Genomic DNA, 23,939 nt, shown 5'->3' with positions numbered 1-23,939 from the left:
TAAGTCTAGCTTCTTATTTACCCATAAGCTAAATAAGAGGAATGGTTGAAGTGGCGGGTGTCTAAATGATGCTAGTTGGCAGTTAGTAGAAAGATTCTGCGAGGCCCCAAGTCGAAACAAGACGTGCCTTGGCAGCGCCCGTCCGGTGTTTTCAGAGGGCAGATGCCGACAGCTCTTTGTGTATCTTGGAGCAGCAATAACTTAGGCAGGACACACGGGATCCACTCCAGAGCCAGGCATGTAGAAAAAGGTAATCTTCTTTAATGTTACAGTAGGAAGGTAAGACTGGAGAGCGGGTAAAATGCTTCTTCCTCCTCTGGCTCTTTCTCTGCCTGTCTCCAACTGTCAATCCTGCAACCTCCATGCTCCCTCTGTTCCGGACCTCACACCAACATTCCAAGCTCCACTACTCTCACACACATACACTCAGATCATCTAGCCAGAATTAAAGCTAAGCGCTAGAGCGAGGTTAGGCGCTAGACTACAACACATCTCCTTCCTTAAAAGAAAAGAAAACTATCCACGTGTAACAAGGAAATTACCAAACCAAGGAACAATACTCCTTATGTCCTGTGCTCCCCCCCCCAGGACCTCAGGGCTGCCACCCCCAAGCACCGCCTGCTCCTAAAGAGCAATAGACTTTACTAACTCACATAAACCATCAAAACAAAAGGAAAACTGACAATTTCAGCAAGCACAACCATTTTCCATTTTGTTTGTGCTTGTGTACAGTTGTTGCACAGTAGTATCTGTGCATACCTTACGCGCCACACCTTTTGAGGCTGTGTCGTGTTTTTGTGCTCTTTGTGTTGTTAGTGGCTTTCCCATACATTTTCCTTACTATTTTGTGTTGGAGAGAGGTGGAGGTGTTGTATGTTGTAGGTGGCGAGTTGTTGTTAGTGGCGAGAAAGGTTGGTGCTGGTGGTTTTACTCGTAGGGTTAGAAATATTGAGACCTTTAGGTTAATCTCCATGTGTTGCATAGAGTTCTTTGTGTTGTATACTCATTGTTATTTCTTATGTTATGTTGGGTTGGCGCTCCTTCAGAGAGTGGGTGGTCAAAATGTTATGGATGGAATGAGTAAGTGTAACGTGAGGGATGAGGCGGCGGTTGAGTAGTGAAAAGTGGATGCGGAGGGAGGGCCGGGTCATTTGCAATAAAGATCCTTGAAATTGCATTCGCGTCTCACCTGGTTACTGAGTTAGTTGTAATATTTGGCAACGAGAACGGCCCGGCTGGAAAAGGAGAAAAAGAACCCATGTGTGAAGCGAAAGCGACAGCAGCTCCAGGGGGGAAAAGCTTCCTCCGTGCCAATCCACCAGTTCTGCAATCAGTGAATGTGCCCATCGTGCCCACAAGCAAGTACAGGGGCAGTGGCAGCAAAAAGGGAGAAAACTTTACAAGGGTGAGGCTTCAGGGCATTGTGTGCGCACACTGGCAACGGGAGAAAGCCGGATTGAATCAACATTAGAGGAAAGAACCTAATTCCGTGAAATACTGTGGCGCCATCTTGAAATTTCGAGTTAAGCCAAGCGGTAATCATCATATGTCAAGCTCTTCCTCCTCACAGTACCTGCAAAAACTTTTTTTTTCCTACCTTATTTTTATTTATTGATTTCTAACAAGCCACATACAAAAAACATTTCTGTTTGACTTATTTATTTATTTATCCACACAACAGCATGAAATGTACAACACCTATAGATGACTTTCATAAAGTACCCTATAGAAATGACTGCACACAATCACTTTTATATATCCTGTGAGAATTGTCAACTGGCGGTTCTTCTTCCTCAGAAGTCCACAATTCTGCCTCCTCCTCACCTGAACTGATGTCTTCACCAGCGGACTTCGTTTTCTTTCTTCATAAACGTTCTAATTTTTTTATGTAGGTATGGCCTGCCACGGAGGAAGCCACCATGACCACCCAGAAATGGAGCTGTCAGCTGTCGCCTCCCAGGATGGCCCAGGAATGGGGAGAAAGCCGGAAGGCACAAAAAAAAACTAAATGTTGAGTAGGCAGGTTCCCAGTGTCTGTCTTCTGTCTAGTGCTGATCTCCGGATGTAACAGTGAATGGGAACTCTCACCAGCAGCCTTGACTGCGTGTCCAGTGGAATATGGGTTCTGGGTCCTGAGAACTCCAGTACTCCTAGTTCAGCAATGGCACAATAAGGAATAGGCCTGCGTGTGTTTGGAGAAAGAGGTGAAGAACCGCAGGATAGAACAAGGGCGTTCACAACAGAGAGAGGCACCCGACCCAGAACTTAGAAGACCGTGCGAACTGGCAGGGAGAAACCGGCTGCGAGAGAGTTCGGAGCGAAAAACAGGCGCCTCTTATGAAGGCGGGCGGAAGGAATCCTGAGAGGTGAAGGGAACACCCAAGGGGAGATAAGATACAGAGAAAGTAAAGGTAGAAGTCTAGGGGAGAGCCTCAGGAGTGCGGTGAAGGGCACGGAAGGGCCGCCAGAGAAGCGGTAGAGAGAGATGCAGAGCCGAACGGGGCGAGACCAGAAGGAAAAAAGGAGAAAGAGAGAGACAGGCGTGCAGCAGCATGGCAGAGGAAAAAACACACCGCGTAGAAACCCAAGGGAGCAAAGCACTGTAGAGGGTTGCAACACGCTGACCGCCGGGAGGAAGTAAAACAAGTACCTCCTGGTGGCAGCCATTTGCAAAACAACTAGAGCGTTACCCAATGAAACAGAAAAAACGTAATGGCACAGCTAATGGCCGCCGTGGTGCCACCGATCCCATAGTCGCTGGTCCAATCGGCGCATGACAGGTAGTCTCACACCTACTCCCCTTGGATGCTCTGCGCAGGTGGCCAGAGAAAGCCCATTGCTATTGGATCCTGACCATGGGGTTGGACAAGAAAGGGAGGATAACTTGGGTGGAGGGTCCTTGGGGATTGGGAGTGAGGAACCTTTAGGTGAGACATGGTATCCCCCTTATCCTTGTGACAACCAGCCCAACCCTCCCCCGACCTTCATGTGTTATTATAGAGCAGTCCCCCTGTATTCCCCTCTTGGAACACATAACAGTACTGAGATGAGGAAGAAACAACTGAGAGTTATGAACATTACACACTTTCCCCACTCTAGTACAGAGATGAGGAAGAAGCAACTGAGAGTAATAGACACCACTTACTCTCACCACTTTGGTACTGAGATGAAGAAGATGCAGAAAGATCGGGCATGTCCTGGTACTCAGAGTCAGGCAACCTTATTTAGTGGAATACACCTGTAGCCCATTGAGGATCCGCTTGTATTTAAGGTGGACTGCAGATGCATGTGAGGGAAGCAGCAGTGGAGAAAGCACCAGCAGAGAGAGCCACAGAAGAGGAAGCAGCAAGGGAAGGAGCTGTGCGGGAGCGCGAGGCGCCAATACGCTGAGACGCCTACCAAAATCCCAGGAATCCTGCTGGTGGGACTCTGCAGAATGGAGAACTCCTCGGAAGGGAAGGTGGCCAGCAGCTGCTGCTGTGAAGCAGAGGCAGAGCCACGCACGAGAGCCAGCAAATTCTGAATGAAGCACCCAGCTAGAGGCTTTCCCGCTTGGGGAGAACTGGAGCCACCGGGGTGCTGCAAGGGACCATAAATGGAGTAACGATCCATGGAAGTATGCAAAGTTGAACTTAATGAATACTGAATTGAATGATACAATCAAAGTTATACTTATTGAATAACGAATTGAATGAAACAAGCAAAGCTGAACTTGTTGAATACTGAATTGTAATGAAACAAGCCAAGTTACATTTATTAAAATACTGAAGTGAAGGAAATAAGTAGTGAAATGAAGGCAAAGAGTTACGTGAACTAGCACAACTACTAACTTTGAACTGCAAAGTGAATGCAAATAACCAACTTGCTAAAATTGAACTATGAATTGAAATACAGTTGGAAACCAAATGAATGAAAGACTCTGATTGCAGAGTTGAAGTAAAGGCTGATCAAGTGCTTGTTGTGAAGCTGCATTTGAGAAAGCACTTGCTTAGTAAGGTTGCGGAATTGCATTTCAGATACCATTGGTTCAGCTGAATATTGAACTACTCAAAGAGAACTTGAATTTCCTGGTTGCATAACCTTTAATGGGAGGATTGTGCGATCCAACAATTGCGCCCAGACCAGCGAACTACTACCGGTTGAACAAAGAACTGTTGAAAGTTAATGCGTGGTTCCTGGTTGCGTGCAGTGGTCGAAGTGTACCAAAAGAAGTAGTGGAACTATGTTCCCTGCTGGTCTGCCCAGCTCCCCACAAACCCCATCGCCACACCCCCTCCCATTCACAATACAAACCCCAAAACACATGTGTCTGCTGTTTAAGGGCACGCTTAATGCAGTTCACTGAAAATGCAAGTTTCAACTGCTTCCTACACTTTTATTTTAAAACGAGACCATTCCGGAATGGTTTCTTTTTAAAATAAAAGTATAGGAACGTTAAAACTTAATTAAAAGAAGTAGAGGAGCACTGCTCCCGATCGCTCCCGCTCACTTCAACCATTGGTTGCATGACCTGAAATGTGTTGACCGTTTGGTGTAACAACTGCACCAAGAACAGAAAACCCCTATATGACAACAAGGACGTTTGCTGTTGTGCACAAAGGAAAACTACCATTGATGCATATAAGACTTGGGGAAGGGAACTCTGGGCTGTAAAGAACTACAGAAACACAGTTTAAAGAGAAAGCTTCAAGATACTTCTTTTTGTGACATATTTTGATCTTGGGGAAGGAAATCCTGACATCTACAAAGGTGTGGAACTTTTCTTAAATCAAGTCCAGAGGAAGGTAAATTGAACATTGTGATAAACTGGTTGACCTTTGGGGCAAAGAGGCTGAAGAATAATCCTGAGCTGGAAATAGCTCAGCCCTTTACTTTCAGAACACTGTTTTTTTTTTATTGTTCATTTATAATGCACTTAATACCAGCGAGTGGTTTTTAAGCACGGGATCGGGATTCGAAGCTGTGTTGCAGCGCGTTGTCTTGCTCCCAAGACAAACGTGTTGCCCTGAGATATCCTTCCTCCCCACACAGCCCTACACATTAATTTGTCTTGGTTGTGAGTGCAAGCATAGGTTTTGGACACAGAAAGACTTTTTAGTTGAAGTTACGGACACAGACTTTCCTTAGTTTCTTTAGGTAGGGAAATTCCACCATAGCATAGGGCAGGTTAGGCCTTACACCATCCTGACATTTTCTTTAATAAAGCCTTTGGTATACGTTGAATCTGTTGTCTGTGTCTCCTTCCATAATGCCAACCTCACAATCCCCTAAGACGCAGCCACCAGAGCATTAAGGCTTCTCATCCAAAACAAAATACAACGGTGGAATGTGGTTGAAAAAGCACAGAACGGTTAGTGGCTTGGTGAGGTGTGGTGCAGGTCGGATGCACGGTCTGGGTGAGCGAGAACATGGAGTGGCGCGCAACAGGGGTATATTGTGGCAGGGAGAGATGAAGTGTGATGAAACTCTCTTCTGTCCACATACCCCACCTTGGACCATACTTTGGGCAAACACACAAAAATAGGCAGCATAGTCCCTTGGACTTAGATAGCCCTGGCTCAGGGCAGCATATATTCACCAGAGATGTAGTTCGGCAGAGGGAGTGTCCACACAATGCTGTCCAGACCAGAACAAAAATAAAAGTTTCTGCAAGCGAGTGTCTTTATAAAATAGAACTCTACTAATCACGCTACACAGCCAGACCTTGTCCCCTCTGGAGGGCCAGGCTAGAGTTGTGTTGCAATCCTCAGCCCGCCTTGTATAACGCTGAGTTTCACACTAAGCTACTCGCCCCTGCAAGGGAAAAGCACAGTACAGGTGCACTCAGTGTTTACAATGGGCAGATTAGACTGCTGGGAATGGTAGTGTAGGAGGAAAACAGAAATACGCCATTCATTAGAAAAGAGGAATTAAATACAGAAATAGGCTTTAAAAAAACAGTGTTTTCGGGCATGTTAATGAAAGGGAACTGAGTGTGTAGGGTGCAAGGTGTATGTACCTATTGTGTCTGAAGCTGGCATCCAGCACACTAATTGACTACCATAGTTTCTTTCTTTTGCTTTGCGCTGCGGTTTGAGGTTTTTGAGTTGGCTCGACAATACTCGGGTACCATAAAGGTCCCTTCAAAATAAGGAGCAGGACTGGCCACTCAATCGGGCAAATACAGATTTGTTCAGGTTGACCGTGGTCTGTAAAGTTGGTTCAATGATGCTGTGTTTCAACGGCAATGTCCTCAAAGCATCTGGCTCAATTGATTCAACCTGCAGTTCAATGGGGCGAAGAAGGGCGTTGTGCCTCAGGAAGCAGTCCATTGCACGGGAACCTGCTGTGCCTCTGCAAGCAGTCCATTGCACTGGAACCTGCTGTGCCTCAGGAAGCAGTCCATTGCATGGGAACCCGCTGTGCCTTTGCAAGCAGTCCATTGCACGGGAACCTGCTGTGCCTCTGCAAGCAGTCCATTGCGTGGGAACCTGCTGTGCCTCAGGAAGCAGTCCATTGCATGGGAACCCGCTGTGCCTTTGCAAGCAGTCCATTGCACGGGAACCTGCTGTGCCTCAGGAAGCAGTCCATTGCATGGGAACCCGCTGTGCCTTTGCAAGCAGTCCATTGCACGGGAACCTGCTGTGCCTCTGCAAGCAGTCCATTGCGTGGGAACCTGCTGTGCCTCAGGAAGCAGTCCATTGCATGGGAACCTGCTGTGCCTCAGGAAGCAGTCCATTGCACGGGAACCTGCTGTGCCTCTGCAAGCAGTCCATTGCACTGGAACCTGCTGTGCCTCAGGAAGCAGTCCATTGCATGGGAACCCGCTGTGCCTTTGCAAGCAGTCCATTGCACGGGAACCTGCTGTGCCTCTGCAAGCAGTCCATTGCGTGGGAACCTGCTGTGCCTCAGGAAGCAGTCCATTGCATGGGAACCTGCTGTGCCTCAGGAAGCAGTCCATTGCACGGGAACCTGCTGTGCCTCTGCAAGCAGTCCATTGCATGGGAACCCGCTGTGCCTCAGGAAGCAGTCCATTGCATGGGAACCCTCTGTGCCTCAGGAAGCATTCCACTGCACGGGAACCTGCTGTTACACTGGCTCTGTGGTGGTGGCTCAGTGGCTCAAATGTTTTTTTAAGTTTGCTGAACAACAACAGCAGCCAGAAGTAGCACTTCATAACTTTGGGGTGCTGTGAGTTGTTCTGCCAAGAACCTTTTCGACAGAAATGTTCTTTCGCTCATCCTCCTACGGCCAAATCCTTCTGAGGCAGGTCCAAGCTCATCGTCTAACTCTGGATACCTGAATGTCCTGGGGCAATGGTAGTCAGCAGCAGGCCAGCTCCTTAGTTCTCCCAACAAAGGTCCCCTCTGTTCCCTAGGGATGTTGTGGGAATAGTCCGGCCTACTTCATTCACCTTATTGAAGGAGGGTTTAAGTCCTTTGAACTCCAACAAGTAACCAGCATAATGAGTCTTTTGCAACCCCCTTTCAGTACAAACACTTACAGGAGATTGCTGGATTCCAAGCCTCCCTCTAAGGTGCAATGTGGACATCCCCATTGGGGAGTGGCCTGCGTCTATTGGAGCAAAGCCCAGGGTGCCCTGCTGCTGTTGGAGTTGCTGGGCGGCATATGCTGTGGATGCTGCAAGATCCAAAATGGTGAAACTGATGCACCGATCTACTGCCTCCCCAGGAACACAAGTGCATGGCTGGCTGTCCTAATTAGTGGCCCCAATCACCCTCTACTGTGTACGCTCCAAGGGTGTGATATGGCTCCAAGACAATCTTTTGAAATCCCACATTCACACACAGATGGAGTGTAAATATGTTACTTGGTAGGACCAAAGCACCTTTCTGGGTTGGACTCAAGTCAGCTTGTGAACCTTTGATTGATTGATTGTTTATTTATTATGCCCTTATACACGTTCCGCGAGATGGCTTTGCCGTCTATCTCGGGGCCAATCAGTGAAAGGTAGATGATGCACGTGTATTCATGTCGAAACAACTATGCCAATAACATCACCTGGCATCCAATTTGTAGGTTGGTGGTGCATTGCCACCCGGGATGCCAGAACATTACAAATACTAATGTCGTATTTTGAGTGACTCCACAAGACAAAGGAAATACTGTAAAATGGTGTCCATCGCCATCAGTTGCACCAAGGGGGCACTTGTTCGATAAATGCTAATGTGTAAATCAATAAGCATCTTATGAAACTAAACCGCTATCGGAGGGTGTGTGGGTGGTTAAGCTAGGGAAATCATTAAAGCGAAGGGAAAAGGGAGTGCAGAAAGGTGGGATGAAGAGAGCGATACAAAGGGGGTTTGGTGCAGGTGAACTAAAGGGGAGGGGAGGGAGACCAGTTACCTGTCTCGGGCCCTCATATTCCTGCTAAGCAGCATTTGGCATTCACCCACTCGCTAATTGCTGCCATATGTAGTCCCCTCAGCGGCTCTCCATGTTTCTCTATTCCCTTTCCTAGGCTTGTGTAGCAATGCCATGGCTGTGTTGGGGTCTCTGAAGGCCCAAATCTTGTCTTCACACCACATGCGCAGCTGGCCCTCACGCTGCTGGATTCCCCCCCAACCCTGCCAATGTCTTTCAAAGGTTCAGCACACTTTTCCTTCTGGCAGTGCTTGCACCTTTCAAGTCTGGGAAGAATACCATTCTGAAACCCTCTCAACATTTGAACTCTAGCCACCTTCCTTCAGAGCGTTTCATGATGATCAAGGTCCTTGGGAACCAGCCTCACTGTACCTCTACCACGGGTGCTGCCCTGGCAGCCACGGCCGCTCCTTACCACTGGTGCTCCCCTCGCAGCCACGGCCACTCCTCTGGGAACCAGCCTCACTGGACCTCTACCACTGGTGCTGCCCTGGCAGCCACGGCCCCTCCTTACCACTGGTGCTCCCCTGGCAGCCACGGCCACTCCTCTGGGAACCAGCCTCACTGGACCTCTACCACTGGTGCTGCCCTGGCAGCCACGGCCCCTCCTTACCACTGTTGCTCCCCTGGCAGCCACGGCCCCTCCTCGGGGGAACAGTCTCACTGGACCTCTACCACTGGTGCTCCACTTGCATCCACGGCCACTCCTCTGGGAACCAGCCTCACTGTACCTCTACCACTGGTGCTCCACTTGCATCCACGGCCACTCCTCTGGGAACCAGCCTCACTGTACCTCTACCACTGGTGCTGCCCTGGCAGCCACGGCCACTCCTCTGGAACCAGCCTCACTGTACCTCTACCACAGGTGCTGCCCTGGCAGCCACGGCCACTCCTCTGGGAACCAGCCTCACTGCACCTCTACCACGGGTGCTCCCCTGGCAGCCACGGCCACTCCTCTGGGAACCAGCCTCACTGTACCTCTACCACGGGTGCTGCCCTGGCAGCCACCGCCACTCCTCTGGGAACCAGCCTCACTGTACCTCTACCACTGGTGCTGCCCTGGCAGCCACAGCCACTCCTCTGGGAACCAGCCTCACTGTACCTCTACCACTGGTGCTCCCCTGGCAGCCACGGCCACTCCTCTGGAAACCAGCCTCCCTGTACCTCTACCACTGGTGCTCCCCTAGCAGCCACGGCCACTCCTCTGGGAACCAGCCTCACTGTACCTCTACCACTGGTGCTCCCCTGTTAGCCACGGCCACTCCTCTGGGAACCAGCCACACTGTACCTCTACCACTGGTGCTGCCCTGGCAGCCACGGCCACTCCTCTGGGAACCAGGCTCACTGTACCTCTACCACGGGTGCTCCCCTGGAGGCCACGGCCACTCCTCTGGGAACCAGCCTCACTGTACCTCTACCACTGGTGCTCCCCTGGCGGCCACGGCCACTCCTCTGGGAACCAGCATACTGTACCTCTACCACTGGTGCTCCCCTGGCGGCCACGGCCACTCCTCTGGGAACCAGCCACACTGTACCTCTACCACTGGTGCTCCCCTGGCAGCCACGGCCGCTCCTTACCACTGGTGCTCCCCTCGCAGCCACGGCCACTCCTCTGGGAACCAGCCTCACTGGACCTCTACCACTGGTGCTGCCCTGGCAGCCACGGCCCCTCCTTACCACTGGTGCTCCCCTGGCAGCCACGGCCACTCCTCTGGGAACCAGCCTCACTGGACCTCTACCACTGGTGCTGCCCTGGCAGCCACGGCCCCTCCTTACCACTGTTGCTCCCCTGGCAGCCACGGCCCCTCCTCTGGGGAACAGTCTCACTGGACCTCTACCACTGGTGCTCCACTTGCATCCACGGCCACTCCTCTGGGAACCAGCCTCACTGTACCTCTACCACTGGTGCTCCACTTGCACCCACGGCCACTCCTCTGGGAACCAGCCTCACTGTACCTCTACCACTGGTGCTGCCCTGGCAGCCACGACCACTCCTCTGGAACCAGCCTCACTGTACCTCTACCACAGGTGCTGCCCTGGCAGCCACGGCCACTCCTCTGGGAACCAGCCTCACTGGACCTCTACCACGGGTGCTCCCCTGGCAGCCACGGCCACTCCTCTGGGAACCAGCCTCACTGTACCTCTACCATGGGTGCTGCCCTGGCAGCCACGGCCACTCCTCTGGGAACCAGCCTCACTGTACCTCTACCACTGGTGCTGCCCTGGCAGCCACGGCCACTCCTCTGGGAACCAGCCTCACTGTACCTCTACCACTGGTGCTCCCCTGGCAGCCACGGCCACTCCTCTGGAAACCAGCCTCCCTGTACCTCTACCACTGGTGCTCCCCTAGCAGCCACGGCCACTCCTCTGGGAACCAGCCTCACTGTACCTCTACCACTGGTGCTCCCCTGTTAGCCACGGCCACTCCTCTGGGAACCAGCCACACTGTACCTCTACCACTGGTGCTGCCCTGGCAGCCACGGCCACTCCTCTGGGAACCAGGCTCACTGTACCTCTACCACTGGTGCTCCCCTGGAGGCCACGGCCACTCCTTTGGGAACCAGCCTCACTGTACCTCTACCACTGGTGCTCCCCTGGCGGCCACGGCCACTCCTCTGGGAACCAGCATACTGTACCTCTACCACTGGTGCTCCCCTGGCGGCCATGGCCACTCCTCTGGGAACCAGCCACACTGTACCTCTACCACTGGTGCTCCCCTGGCGGCCACGGCCACTCCTCTGGGAGCCAGCCTCACTGTACCACTACCACTGCTGCTCCCCTGGCAGCCACGGCCACTCCTCTGGGAACCAGCCTCACTGTACCTCTACCACTGGTGCTCCCCTGGCAGCCACGGCCACTCCTCTGGGAACCAGGCTCATTGTACCTCTACCACTGGCGCTCCCCTGGCAGCCACGGCCACTCCTCTGGGAACCAGCCTCACTGTACCTCTACCACTGGTGCTGCCCTTGCAGACACGATCACTCCCTTGGGAACCAGCCTCGCTGTACCTCTACCACTGGTGCTCCCCTGGCAGCCACGGCCACTCCTCTGGGAACCAGCCTCACTCTACCTTTACCACTGGTGCTGCCCTGGCAGCCACGGCCACTCCTCTGGGAACCAGCCTCACTGTACCTCTACCACTGGTGCTCCCCTGGCAGCCACGGCCACTCCTCTGGGAACCAGCCTTACTGTACCTCTACCACTGGTGCTCCCCTCACTGGTGCTCCCCTGGCAGCCACGGCCACTCCTCTGGGAACCAGCATACTGTACCTCTACCACTGGTGCTCCCCTGGCAGCCACGGCCACTCCTCTGGGAACCAGCCTCACTGTACCTCTACCACTGGTGCTCCCCTGGCAGCCATGGCCACTCCTCTGGGAACCAGCCACACTGTACCTCTACCACTGGTGCTGCCCTGGCAGGCACGGCCACTCCTCTGGGAACCAGCCCCACTGTACCTCTACCACTGGCTCTCCCCTGGCAGCCATGGCCACTCCTCTGGGAACCAGCTTCACTGTACCTCTACCACTGGTGCTGCCCTTGCAGACACGATCACTCCTCTGGGAATCAGCCTCAATGTACCTCTACCACTGGTGCTCCCCTGGCAGCCACGGCCACTCCTCTGGGAACCAGCTTCACTGTACCTATACCACTGGTGCTGCCCTGGCAGCCACAGCCACTCCTCTGGGAACCAGCCTCACTGTACCTCTACCACTGGTGCTCCCCTGGCAGCCAAGGCCACTCCTCTGGGAACCAGCTTCAATGTACCTCTACCACTGGTGCTCCCCTCACTGGTGCTCCCCTGGCAGCCACGGCCACTCCTCTGGGAACCAGCCTCACTGTACATCCACCACTAGTGCTCCCATGGCAGCCACGGCCACTCCACTGGGAACCAGCCTCACTGTACCTCTACCACTGGTGCTAACCTGGCAGCCACGGCCACTCCTCTGTGAACCAGCCTCACTGTACCTCTACCACTGGCGCTCCCCTGGCAGCCACGGCCACTCCTCGGGGAACCAGCCTCACTGTTCGTCTACCACTGGTGCTGCCCTTGCAGACACGATCACTACTCTGGGAACCAGCCTCACTGTACCTCTATCACTGGTGCTCCCCTGGCAGCCACGGCCACTCCTCTGGGAACCAGCCTCACTGTACCTCTATCACTGGTTCTCCCCTGGCAGCCACAGCCACTCCTCTGGGAACCAGCCTCACTGTACCTCTACCACTGGTGCTACCCTGGCAGCCACGGCCACTCCTCTGGGAACCAGCCTTACTGTACCTCTACCACTGTTGCTCCCCTCACTGGTGCTCCCCTGGCAGCCACGGCCACTCCTCTGGGAACCAGCATACTCTACCTCTACCACTGGTGCTCCCCTGGCAGCCACGGCCACTCCTCTGGGAAACAGCCTCACTGTACCTCTACCATTGGTGCTCCCCTGGCAGCCACGGCCATTCCTCTGGGAACCAGCCACACTGTACCTCTACCACTTGTGCTGCCCTGGCAGCCACGGCCACTCCTCTGGGAACCAGCCACACTGTACCTCTACCACTGGTGCTCCCCTGGCAGCCACAGACACTACTCTGGGAACCAGCCTCACTGTACGTCTACCGCTGGTGCTGCCCTTGCAGACACGATCACGCCTCTGGGAATCGGCCTCACTGTACCTCTACCACTGGTGCTCCCCTGGCAGCCACGGCCACTCCTCTGGGAACCAGCCTCACTGTACCTCTACCACTGGTGCTGCCCTGGCAGCCACGGCCACTCCTCTGGGAACCAGCCTCACTGTACCTCTACCACTGGTCCTCCCCTGGCAGCCACGGCCACTCCTCTGGGAACCAGCCTCACTGTACCTCTACCACTGGTGCTCCCCTCACTGGTGCTCCCCTGGCAGCCACGACCACTCCTCTGGGAACCAGCCTCACTGTACCTCTACCACTGGTGCTCCCCTGGCAGCCACGGCCACTCCTCTGGGAACCAGCCACACTGTACCTCTACCACTAGTGCTGCCCTGGCAGCCACGGCCACTCCTCTGGGAACCAGCCTCACTGAACCTCTACCACTGGCGCTCCCCTGGCAGCCACGGCCGCTCCTCGAGAAACCAGCCTCACTGTTCTTCTACCACTGGTGCTGCCCTTGCAGACACGATCACTCCTCTGGGAACCAGCCTCACTGTACCTCTACCACTGGCGCTCCTCTGGCAGCCACGGCCACTCCTCTGGGAACCAGCATCACTGTATCTCTAGCATTGGTGCTGCCCTGGCAGCCGCTGCCACTCCTCTGGGAACCAGCCTCACTTTACCTCTACCACTGGTGCTCCACTTGCAGCCACGGCCACTCCTCTGGGAACCAGCCTCACTGTACCTCTACCACTGGTGCTCCCCTGGCAGCCACGGCCACTCCTCTGGGAACCAGCCTCACTGTACCGCTACCACTGGTGCTCCCCTGGCAGCCACGGCCACTCCTCTGGGAACTAGCCTCACTGTACCTCTACCACTGGTGCTCCCTTGGCAGCCACGGCCACTCCTCGGGGAACCAGCCTCACTGTACCTCTACCACTGGTGCTGCCCTGGCAGCCACGGCCCCTCCTCTGGGGAGCAGCCTCACTGGACCTCTACCACTGGTGCTCCCCTGGCAGCCACGGCCACTCCTCGGGGAACCAGCCTCACTGTACCTCTACCACTGGTGCTGCCCTGGCAGCCACGGCCACTCCTCGGGGAACCAGCCTCACTGTACCTCTACCACTGGTGCTGCCCTGGCAGCCACGGCCACTCCTCTGGGAACCAGCTTCACTGTAGCACTACCACTGGTGCTCCCCTGGCAGCCACGGCCACTCCTCTGGGAACCAGCCTCACTGTACCTCTACCACTGGTGCTCCCCTGGCAGCCATGGCCACTCCTCTGGGAAGCAGCCTCACTGTACCTCTACCACTGGTGCTGCCCTGGCAGCCACGGCCACTCCTCTGGGAACCAGCCTCACTGTACCTCTACCACTGGTGCTCCACTTGCAGCCACGGCCACTCCTCTGGGAACCAGCTTCACTGTACCTCTACCACTGGTGCCCCCCTGGCAGCCACGGCCACTCCTCTGGGAACCAGCCTTTCTGTACCTCTACCACTGGTGCTCCCCTGGCAGCCACAGCCACTCCTCTGGGAACCAGCCTCACTGTACCTCTACCACTGGTGCTGCCCTGGCAGCCACGGCCCCTCCTCTGGGGAACAGCCTCACTGGACCTCTACCACTGGTGCTGCCCTGGCAGCCACGGCCACTCCTCTGGGAACCAGCCTCACTGTACCTCTACCACTGGTGCTGCCCTGGCAGCCACGGCCACTCCTCTGGGAACCAGCCTCACTGTACCTCTACCACTGGTCCTCCCCTGGCAGCCACGGCCACTCCTCTGGGAACCAGCCTCACTGTACCTCTACCACTGGTGCTCCCCTCACTGGTGCTCCCCTGGCAGCCACGACCACTCCTCTGGGAACCAGCCTCACTGTACCTCTACCACTGGTGCTCCCCTGGCAGCCACGGCCACTCCTCTGGGAACCAGCCACACTGTACCTCTACCACTAGTGCTGCCCTGGCAGCCACGGCCACTCCTCTGGGAACCAGCCTCACTGAACCTCTACCACTGGCGCTCCCCTGGCAGCCACGGCCGCTCCTCGAGAAACCAGCCTCACTGTTCTTCTACCACTGGTGCTGCCCTTGCAGACACGATCACTCCTCTGGGAACCAGCCTCACTGTACCTCTACCACTGGCGCTCCTCTGGCAGCCACGGCCACTCCTCTGGGAACCAGCATCACTGTATCTCTACCATTGGTGCTGCCCTGGCAGCCGCTGCCACTCCTCTGGGAACCAGCCTCACTTTACCTCTACCACTGGTGCTCCACTTGCAGCCACGGCCACTCCTCTGGGAACCAGCCTCACTGTACCTCTACCACTGGTGCTCCCCTGGCAGCCACGGCCACTCCTCTGGGAACCAGCCTCACTGTACCGCTACCACTGGTGCTCCCCTGGCAGCCACGGCCACTCCTCTGGGAACTAGCCTCACTGTACCTCTACCACTGGTGCTCCCTTGGCAGCCACGGCCACTCCTCGGGGAACCAGCCTCACTGTACCTCTACCACTGGTGCTGCCCTGGCAGCCACGGCCCCTCCTCTGGGGAGCAGCCTCACTGGACCTCTACCACTGGTGCTCCCCTGGCAGCCACGGCCACTCCTCGGGGAACCAGCCTCACTGTACCTCTACCACTGGTGCTGCCCTGGCAGCCACGGCCACTCCTCGGGGAACCAGCCTCACTGTACCTCTACCACTGGTGCTGCCCTGGCAGCCACGGCCACTCCTCTGGGAACCAGCTTCACTGTAGCACTACCACTGGTGCTCCCCTGGCAGCCACGGCCACTCCTCTGGGAACCAGCCTCACTGTACCTCTACCACTGGTGCTCCCCTGGCAGCCATGGCCACTCCTCTGGGAAGCAGCCTCACTGTACCTCTACCACTGGTGCTGCCCTGGCAGCCACGGCCACTCCTCTGGGAACCAGCCTCACTGTACCTCTACCACTGGTGCTCCACTTGCAGCCACGGCCACTCCTCTGGGAACCAGCTTCACTGTACCTCTACCACTGGTGCCCCCCTGGCAGCCACGGCCACTCCTCTGGGAACCAGCCTTTCTGTACCTCTACCACTGGTGCTCCCCTGGCAGCCACAGCCACTCTTCTGGGAACCAGCCTCACTGTACCTCTACCACTGGTGCTGCCCTGGCAGCCACGGCCCCTCCTCTGGGGAACAGCCTCACTGGACCTCTACCACTGGTGCTGCCCTGGCAGCCACGGCCACTCCTCTGGGAACCAGCCTCACTGTACCTCTACCACTGGTGCTCCACTTGCAGCCACGGCCACTCCTCTGGGAACCAGCCTCACTGTACCTCTACCACTGGTGCTCCCCTGGCAGCCACGGCCACTCCTCTGGGAACCAGCCTCACTGTACCTCTACCACTGGTGCTCCCCTGGCAGCCACGGCCACTTCTCTGGGAACCAGCCTCACTGTACCTCTACCACTGATGCTCCCCTTGCAGCCACGGCCACTCCTCTGGGAACCAGCCTCACTGTACCTCTACCACTGGTGCTACCCTGGCAGCCACGGCCACTCCTCTGGGAACCAGCCTTACTGTACCTCTACCACTGTTGCTCCCCTCACTGGTGCTCCCCTGGCAGCCACGGCCACTCCTCTGGGAACCAGCATACTCTACCTCTACCACTGGTGCTCCCCTGGCAGCCACGGCCACTCCTCTGGGAAACAGCCTCACTGTACCTCTACCATTGGTGCTCCCCTGGCAGCCACGGCCATTCCTCTGGGAACCAGCCACACTGTACCTCTACCACTTGTGCTGCCCTGGCAGCCACGGCCACTCCTCTGGGAACCAGCCTCACTGTACCTCTACCACTGGTGCTGCCCTGGCAGCCACGGCCACTCCTCTGGGAACCAGCCTCACTGTACCTCTACCACTGGTCCTCCCCTCACTGGTGCTCCCCTGGCAGCCACGACCACTCCTCTGGGAACCAGCCTCACTGTACCTCTACCACTGGTGCTGCCCTGGCAGCCACGGCCACTCCTCTGGGAACCAGCCTCACTGTACCTCTACCACTGGTGCTCCCCTCACTGGTGCTCCCCTGGCAGCCACGACCACTCCTCTGGGAACCAGCCTCACTGTACCTCTACCACTGGTGCTCCCCTGGCAGCCACGGCCACTCCTCTGGGAACCAGCCACACTGTACCTCTACCACTAGTGCTGCCCTGGCAGCAACGGCCACTCCTCTGGGAACCAGCCTCACTGAACCTCTACCACTGGCTCTCCCCTGGCAGCCACGGCCGCTCCTCGAGAAACCAGCCTCACTGTTCCTCTACCACTGGTGCTGCCCTTGCAGACACGATCACTCCTCTGGGAACAAGCCTCACTGTACCTCTACCACTGGCGCTCCCCTGGCAGCCACGGCCACTCCTCTGGGAACCAACATCACTGTATCTCTACCATTGGTGCTGCCCTGGCAGCCGCTGCCACTCCTCTGGGAACCAGCCTCACTGTACCTCTACCACTGGTGCTCCCCTGGCAGCCACGGCCACTCCTCTGGGAACCAGCATCACTGTATCTCTACCATTGGTGCTGCCCTGGCAGCCGCTGCCACTCCTCTGGGAACCAGCCTCACTGTACCTCTACCACTGGTGCTCCACTTGCAGCCACGGCCACTCCTCTGGGAACTAGCCTCACTGTACCTCTACCACTGGTGCTCCCCTGGCAGCCACGGCCACTCCTCTGGGAATCAGCATCACTGTACCTCTACCACTGGTGCTCCACTTGCAGCCACTGCCACTCCTCTGGGAACCAGCCTCACTGTACCGCTACCACTGGTGCTCCCCTGGCAGCCACGGCCACTCCTCTGGGAACTAGCCTCACTGTACCTCTACCACTGGTGCTCCCTTGGCAGCCACGGCCACTCCTCGGGGAACCAGCCTCACTGTACCTCTACCACTGGTGCTGCCCTGGCAGCCACGGCCCCTCCTCTGGGGAACAGCCTCACTAGACCTCTACCGCTGGTGCTCCCCTGGCAGCCACGGCCACTCCTCGGGGAACCAGCCTCACTGTACCTCTACCACTGGTGCTGCCCTGGCAGCCACGGCCACTCCTCGGGGAACCAGCCTCACTGTACTTCTACCACTGGTGCTGCCCTGGCAGCCACGGCCACTCCTCTGGGAACCATCTTCACTGTAGCACTACCACTGGTGCTCCCCTGGCAGCCACGGCCACTCCTCTGGGAACCAGCCTCACTGTACCTCTACCACTGGTGCTCCCCTGGCAGCCACGGCCACTCCTCTGGGAAGCAGCCTCACTGTACCTCTACCACTGGTGCTGCCCTGGCAGCCACGGCCACTCCTCTGGGAACCAGCCTCACTGTACCTCTACCATTGCTGCTCCCCTTGCAGCCACGGCCACTCCTCTGGGAACCAGCCTCACTGTACCTCTACCACTGGTGCTCCACTTGCAGCCACGGCCACTCCTCTGGGAACCAGCTTCACTGTACCTCTACCACTGGTGCCCCCCTGGCAGCCACGGCCACTCCTCTGGGAACCAGCCTTTCTGTACCTCTACCACTGGTGCTCCCCTGGCAGCCACAGCCACTCCGCTGGGAACCAGCCTCACTGTACCTCTACCACTGGTGCTGCCCTGGCAGCCACGGCCCCTCCTCTGGGGAACAGCCTCACTGGACCTCTACCACTGGTGCTGCCCTGGCAGCCACGGCCACTCCTCTGGGAACCAGCCTCACTGTACCTCTACCACTGGTGCTCCCCTGGCAGCCACGGCCACTCCTCTGGGAACCAGCCTCACTGTACCTCTACCACTGGTGCTGCCCTGGCAGTCACGGCCACTCCTCTGGGAACCAGCCTCACTGTACCTCTACCACTGGTGCTCCCCTGGCAGCCACGGCCACTCCTCTGGGAACCAGCCTCACTGTACCTCTACCACTGGTGCTCCCCTGGCAGCCACGGCCACTCCTCTGGGAACCAGCCTCACTGTACCTCTACCACTGATGCTCCCCTTGCAGCCACGGCCACTCCTCTGGGAACCAGCCTCACCGTACCTCTGCCACTGGTGCTGCCCTGGCAGCCACGGCCACTCCTCTGGGAACCAGCCTCACTGTACCTCTACCACTGGTGCCTCACTGTACCTCTACCACTCGTGCTCCCCTTGCAGCCACGTCCACTCCTCTAGACGTCAAGCGAAATGCACTCTTCATTTATTTATTTTTACTTATTTATTATTTATTCTGTTCTCTCCTTTGTTTCCGTACTTTCCACTTCTCCCCCCTTCCATGCACTTTCTCGCTTCTTCCCTCTTCCATGCACTTGCACACTCTTAATGTCACTGGGCCTAGTAAGATCGTTGTTTTTGTTCTCTCCTGTTCCCCTCCCTTTGCCTGGTCGCGCCCTGAAACACTTGGGTATGAGCGCCATATAAATAAAATGTAATTTCATTTGAAGGGTTCAACACAGTAATTTGGTCGTCACATTTCTAGGGACTTCCAGAACCCCCACTCTTGCAGTCCAATGGGGATTTTAAGTTTGCTCTGCTTTACTACTTAGTAGAGTCATGCCAGACAGCATCCAATCTGTAAGCAAGCCTGAGACAACCCTAGCTCCAATGGGCTCCAAGGGGTTCCAAGTCACCCCACCTCTTTTGCTGTTTTTGTGCATGCAATTCCCTGTTGATTCCAGGCGGGACTCCACCACAGCCAGAGACCTTGCCACCTTTTCCGCATTCTGATGCTGCACTGAGGAACTAGCCATGATCTCCTGAGCCTGGAAAACTTTAGAAATGTCTGAACCACACGTGGCCTTTACTTCTCCCATGGAAGGATCTCGAGCAGCTACAAAGACATCCCCTTTCTTCTCAGCCATTATCATCCAGGTTTCCTGTGGGATAGGAGCACACTGATAAATTATGGCCGGCCCTGATCAGTATGCTGGGACTGGGGACCCACCACTGAGTCCTCCTTCGCTTTTTTCCATGCGATGGGTTGCACCCCTTCATCCCTGCACTGTGAAGAGTTCGTGAAGTGGCCCCAGTTAAGCCCCTGCTTTCACATGTTCAAATTGCAAAGACTGTTGTGTGGCTCCAGGGAAGAACCAATCAATGTGAGATTTGTTCAATAGGACCCTTCACACTGCCTTCCTAGACCAGCAACAGGAGCACTGCCATAATCCCCCTCACTGCACACACTGTACAAGCCATTAGCTTGTTATTTCTTCATATTTACCCCCACGAACCCCATTAATGGGGGAGCTGCACTGCTCCATTTCCAGGCTTCCCATGGTCAAAATCTTCAAACTCGACCATGACTGTGCACACTGTTTCGGACACCCAGTTCCTTTGTCACATAAATAGTCGTTTAACACAGAGAGTCTCTGGTGCTTGTTAAACTACACAAGCTGATAGTCAAATCCTCCATCTTCCAGGCCCCTAGGCTCCCTATACTGCCAATGTCGTTTTAACATGAGACTGTATTGTGTGCATTAAACGCTCACTGTGCTCATTCTTTCTCTCAGCACTATCCTTTAGTGTAGCTAGGGCCAGCTGTGCCAATAGAGAGCTGTGTCGTATTAAGCCATTGCCCTAATGCCAGTGTGATACTAAAGGAAGATGTCAAGAGAAGCTGCTTGAGAGCTTCCCATGAGCCCATTCCAGATTGCATGCAATGTTGCATCAAGATGGTTGCGTGTTCACCCTCAAGCCACTGACCTGCCTTCGGACTGTGTACAACAGACGTTTCCATGCACCTACTGCAAGGATGCCAGTGTCTGGGCGGTCTAGAAGACATCTCTGGTGTAACCGATCCACAGGGGGAGTGTAGTCTACAGCACGCTGAGCCAGAGACAGGTGCAGGCGAGCAAAACAGCACACCACACAAACGCCAACCATGCCCCACCTTTTACCTGTCTCGGTTGACCCGGCTGGTCCAGGTGCTAGGGGACCGCCAGCAGTTATATCCAAAATAGGATAGAGGGCAGGTACATAGAAGCAGGGCAGCAAGATGTTGAAGGTCCCGGAAAGGATTCAAACTCCTCTAAATGCAGATCGCGTTATATGAAAACATCCTGTGAAGGCAATTTAAACAGAAAAAAAACATACAAATAAAAGACAGAGTACTTGAATTTGGTGAGCTGCTTCTTTGGTTGGGTTTTCTGTGTATTGTCTCCAGCTTTGCCCAGTTGGATCTGAGTAAAGCCTCGCAGTTCACCGTTTTTTATGTGTTTTTGTTAAAAAAAAAGTATAACACAACATATCTGCACAAGTAGTCCTTATAAAATGCTATCTATCCTAACTATCCCTATAAAGCTGTATAAATAACGCTACCTAATCAGCTGCAGCTGCAAACTGACCAGGGGGTGTTTGCTGTCCTCTCCCTTTAAAAAGTGACTCTTGGTGGTGTTGGAACAGGAAGCTGGGGGAGTCCTTCAGTGCCCAGGTTGAATAGGCTATGAGTGGCCCGGGTTATGGAGCATCTGGAGGGCTGGTGGGGCAACAGCCATAGAACTAACTGCCTTGCTCCGGCCATGTGAGCAAAGTGGCTCAGGCGGTGATCAAGTACTTGGCAGTGTGTTTAGGGCGGCCGGGAAGAAGGCAGAAGCGGCAGCATAATGGAGGATTCTCAGACCGCAGTGTTTGTGGAGCAGCGCAGGTGAAAATCACATCGCAGGCCATGCGTGGAGGACAGCCTGGATCAAGGTAGAAGCAGTGGCGGACCGGAGAATTCCAAGGCCACTGTGTTCGTGAAGTAGCACGGTTGAAAATGAAGTCCCGGGCCACGTGCACAAGGTGGCCCCAATAAAGGCAGTGGCCTGGGTGAAGATGAAGTACCAGGTCATGTGTGCAGAGTGGTCTTGGTGAACACTGTAGCAGTTGGGGTCCGCGGCAAAGGCAAAGGAGCTCACGTTGGCTCTGGGACCGATGTGCTAGACTAACAGCAGCGTCTTGCGCGGGAATAGAAATTGACACAAGCAAGGGCACTTGCAGGCTGCCAAAGGACAAGGTAGATGGGCTCGTGGAGTAGATTGACATCAAGCTATGTGTAGAGGACAGCCACCAGGTCGGATCAGCCATGTATATGTTGTGACCGAGAGGTGCGTGGCATCCTTCTCCACCGGCTGCATGCGTTACCTAGCGGCTCGTGCACCACAGGGATCATCTAAGAAGGCACAGCTTAAGTCTACCTGGGCTGTACTCTTGTATATGCTTAATGGGTAACCCCGCCCCTTAACTACAGAGCATATGTGGATAGTTTATTTAGCTAAGGACAATTTCCTGCAGAATCCACCTTCACTTTGTTCCTTAAATTTGAAAAAAGAACTCAAGATTACACTGTCTCACATTAGAAGGGTACGGTGGAGAGGTAGAAGGGGCAGAGGATGATGGCAAGGGAAAGAGTGAGAGGGAGAGAGCGGGAGAGAGGAAGAGAAAGTGAGTGATAGAGAAATGAAATGGGGAGACTAAGAGGTCGAGGTGAGTCATCTGAGTTCAAGCAGAAACCAAATGACAGAAATCGAGTAAGAGGTTTTTACGCTGGAAGGTTATTTTAAATGGGTTCTGATACAAGTTCGTATACCACACACTGCTGCCGTATCCATGGTCCCCAGCTGCTATGGCAGACCTGAAAGAGGGGTGGGTGGGGGAGTATAATGGGGAGAGGGGAACAATTCAAGCAAGCTTTGCTGTTGAGTTACTGCGTGCAGATCGGTAGTACTCTGAGCTCTTTGTGCGGGTCCAGTGTTGAGAGCACCGATGCATGTGTGCCCCGAGGGGAGGGTATCCTGCTGTGGAGCTAGAATGCATTGGCCGGAATTGTAATGTGTAAGGTGATTGTAGAGGTGCAGCATTCTGTTTGATGTCTGGGGGAGGGCGGTTATTGAACTGCCTTTGTTGGCATCTGTACAGTGTGTTATAGCTTAGAAACTGACAAGGTCATTGTGGGAAGGTTAGTGTAGGGGCTGGAGGGCAATTTAGAGCATCCATCCAGTGTGGCCATGGCAATGTCTCGATTCTAGCGTCCTTCAGTTAAGGTGAGGGGATGCCCTTTATTGGGCTGGTATCTCTGGCAGTGGACAATGGGGCACGACTGGTTATTTATGAGAATGGGGCAACACAGGGAGGAGTGGAAGGCATAAAGAACATGCTGCAGTGAGCACCAAGTGCAAAGTGGGTGAGAATAGTTCCCGGGGTAAGTTCAGTGTAGGGTTTCCAAAAAGAGCCGCCCTGGTGGAATCTCTATGAAGAACGCACTATACTGTGATGTAAAGGTGTGATATCTTGGGGGCTGGGGGGTTCACGTGAATGACATTGAACATCAGAGAGTAAAGCACAGTACTGTACTAATTGCATTGGACACATGCGATGCCAGGGAATAGACTCTCAGATGGCCAAAATTACATTGGAGCCTTGGGTAGCAGCGGGACATCTGGGAACAGTACCATATAAGGGGGGCAAGTAGCATGGTGAGCAGGTGAGCGAGGGCCGCAAACAATCATGCAAAATGTAGGAAGGCACAAGATGGCCTAGCAAGGCATGATACTGTCATGACAAGGCATAACCAAACGTTAGAAGTCATGGCAAAGCATGAAAATAGCCTGGCATCCTACCTGCACTCCTACCACTGGCTTAGCCATCAGCTACAATTTACCTTTCTCAATGTGCCTCTGTCAAGCAACCAATCTCCCTCTCTCTCTCTCTGTCTATCTCTCTATCTCTCAATTGCTCAAGCAGATACAATTTGCACTGTGTGCAGCAAGGATCTGGCAAGTGGCAGATGTGGGGCGGGCCGTGTTGCGAATCCACTCATCGCCATAAGTGGAGTACTATGAGTTATCATGAACTTTAGAATCAGAGAGAGGGCTGCCAGGGAAGCGGAATCCCACTTGCCCTTCCTTAGTATGTTGGGTGACAGGTTGAGCATCGTCTTAAGTCTCACTCGACCTTCCTTAGGTGCTTCGCTCAGTGGGCTCTGCTGAGACTTTTGATTGGGAGGCCCACAGTGA

General features: G+C 54.8%; 1 protein-coding gene across 4 annotated transcripts in view; it reads left to right on the top strand.

The window, feature by feature from the left end:
* SMPD3 (sphingomyelin phosphodiesterase 3) overlaps positions 1-23,939 on the top strand; it is a 1,269,436-nt gene that overhangs the window by 425,968 nt on the left and 819,529 nt on the right. The gene's annotated exons all lie outside the window — the stretch shown is intronic.

The sequence above is a fragment of the Ambystoma mexicanum genome, chromosome 1p (genome assembly GCF_040938575.1).
Source record: "Ambystoma mexicanum isolate Mex_15411 chromosome 1p, UKY_AmexF1_1, whole genome shotgun sequence".
In the NCBI taxonomy this organism is placed as follows: domain Eukaryota; kingdom Metazoa; phylum Chordata; class Amphibia; order Caudata; family Ambystomatidae; genus Ambystoma; species Ambystoma mexicanum.
Note: the sequence above shows the minus strand (reverse complement) of the source record. Positions and strands in the feature narration are given on the sequence as shown.